Below are 2500 nucleotides of genomic sequence, written 5' to 3'. Positions count from 1 at the left end.
TTTATTAGCGGAATATCACAATGCAATTTTACGGTTAGAACAATTTTAGAAATAATGTTTACACATTGTTAGAATTGTCGACGCGGTTCTGTCGTCACATTTCAGTTAACGGATTGTAAACAGAATGCATAGAATTTCATTCATTCAGTTTATTAACATTTAATAAACAGAAAAAAGTTTAAAATTAAGTTACTATTTATGGCTAATATTTATTCCTAATGATCGAGTCTGAGGTGACACTGATGAGGAAAAACTCCCTGAGAGGATATGAGGAAGAAACCTTGAGAGGAACCAGACTCATCCTCATCTGGGTGATACTGTACAGGAAATGATGTAAATTTACTAGAAAGTAAAAATTCCTTGATACAAAAATTTGTAGTCCAGTGGAATTGTGTGACCAGGTGAAGATCTGTTTGTGCTTTAGTGCTGATTACACTAAGGGATGTTAAAGCAGAGTGTTTGCCAAAATGATTAAAAGGTTTGATTCCTTCAGACTTTACAACATTATTCAGTTCCTGCAGCAGAAATGAAGCTAAAACACATCGATTGCATGAATTTTAGAGGAGACGCGTCGTGTGACATCACGACGAACGTTCATGCGTCCTCCATGAGCAGAGCTCAGAAAATAGATGGTCATCCATCACGTGTGTGTCTTCACTTGTAGGAGTTTAAAAGAAGAATCTTGTGCTTGCTTTGTCACCATTTCTAGAATTGTTTTACCAAAATTTCAAATATTAAAAAAAAACAAAAAACAAATACAGCAGAAAAATCAAGCATTCTCGCCGAAATCCTGGTGAGACTGAATAAGAACATGTCTGTTCATAGAAAACAGTTACGAACCTATTTTATTACGAAGAGTTATTAACAATATTTACTGTTATATGTACAGTGATTATTACACCCACAAAAATCTGCGTTTTTTTTTTTTAACAGATTTATTTTTCAAGTTATAAATTACATTCAACAACCAAAGTAGAGTTCATTTCAGAGATTTGAGTTTGGAGAAATTAAACACAATTTTATTACAATAATGATATTATTATTACTGATATTCTGAAAAAATATACTTATTAATTTTCAAATAAAAACTTTATTTTTTATGATGATATTTTATTTCATCTAAAATTGCTTCATTTCTTTTATTAGATTGTGATTTTTAATTTCATAGAAAATGTTCTGAATCTACATTCGAACGGTTTTTAAAACCGGCGTGTTTGTAGTTAGAGAATGATAGTTGTGTGTTTTTGTGTGTCTTTGTGTGTCTTTGTGTGTCTGAGGTTGAGGTCAATGTTTAACGGCCGTTGAAAAGTTGACGCCGGAAAAGACGGAAACATTTGGAGATTTGTACAAATAATTCAACATAAAATATCAGAGCTGTAAATATTTTATTAATTCTAGATTTATAAAAGGAAATTTAGTTTTGTCTCAGATCTTTGGACGTTCTCTTAAAAAAACCTAATAAATATTAATAAAAGTTTTCGCGATCCTGTGTATGGAATAATTGTAACTTGGCAACAAACCTACATGCGGTGTTTAGTCATTTCCTTTGCTTTAATGATGAAAATTTGACTTTTAAGCTTAAGAATAAAAATGAGATTTTAGAAACAATTTTTGTTTTAAGATTGTTGATTATTGTTTTATTGATTCCGAATGCAAATTTCCCGTAAACTTTCTGGATACACTCTAGATGGTGACACTGAGGTATGTCCTCACTTCAGGGTTTCTAACTTCATGTCGTTTTCAACACAAAAAAAAAAATCTTATACAACGTTACAAATCGTATTCTATAATTCACCGGTTAGCAAAACTATATAATAAAATGTTCCCATGCGCGGCACTAATAGTATATAAGTACAAAACTTTACTTACCTCGTTTTCACTTGCCAGGTGTTTGAGAAATCCCCACATGACCTCATTGAATAAGGCTTCTGACTCAGGGACAATTGTTTAGACGTTTATTTCACTAAAGTGTTTCCTGATATCTCTTCGGAATTCCAACCAAGGCGTGAAACAGTAAGTGAAAAGAAACAACAGTGTCAATCACGAGACTCCACCCGTCATTAACCGGTGCATATTTTTGTGATAGCACCAGTTGGATGTCCCACACCCTCACACCCACACACCCGAGTCCCATACGCTGCCTAATGGTTTTTATTGTATTCATTCCAGGTTTCCAGCGAAATGAGAGGGAATTTTTTACAACGGCGCACAACAATGCCAAGACAAACAACAAAACAATTTTCACCAGTGGTGCTTTCGAAATGTTTGCATTTTATTTCGAAATACGACAAACGTTAATTAAAACGTCATTACAAACATTTTTGTAGATAACATCGATGTTGTTTTTTTTTTTCATGTCCAACACTGAAACATAAGACACTTTAATACTGAAAAAAACCCAACAATTCTCCTGTCAAATGATTAATCCACGAGGATCACATTGAAGTTAATTAGGTAAATGATGTAAAGTAAGAGTCTGGCTGTTTGGAAACGCTCGGAG

At 33.2% G+C, this 2500-nt stretch overlaps 1 protein-coding gene across 1 annotated transcript in view; it reads left to right on the top strand.

Annotated features, from left to right (window-relative positions):
- The window catches only part of grapb (GRB2 related adaptor protein b), a 5904-nt gene extending 5679 nt beyond the window's left edge, over positions 1-225 (top strand). The window contains exon 5 of the mRNA XM_027137943.2: positions 1-225. This exon is cut by the window's left edge and continues 305 nt beyond it. The gene's annotated coding sequence lies outside the window, so the exon portion shown is untranslated.
- Positions 226-2500: the final 2275 nt, after the last annotated feature.

Source organism: Tachysurus fulvidraco, chromosome 18, assembly GCF_022655615.1.
Source record: "Tachysurus fulvidraco isolate hzauxx_2018 chromosome 18, HZAU_PFXX_2.0, whole genome shotgun sequence".
Taxonomy (NCBI): domain Eukaryota; kingdom Metazoa; phylum Chordata; class Actinopteri; order Siluriformes; family Bagridae; genus Tachysurus; species Tachysurus fulvidraco.
This window is presented reverse-complemented; position numbering and strand designations above follow the sequence as displayed.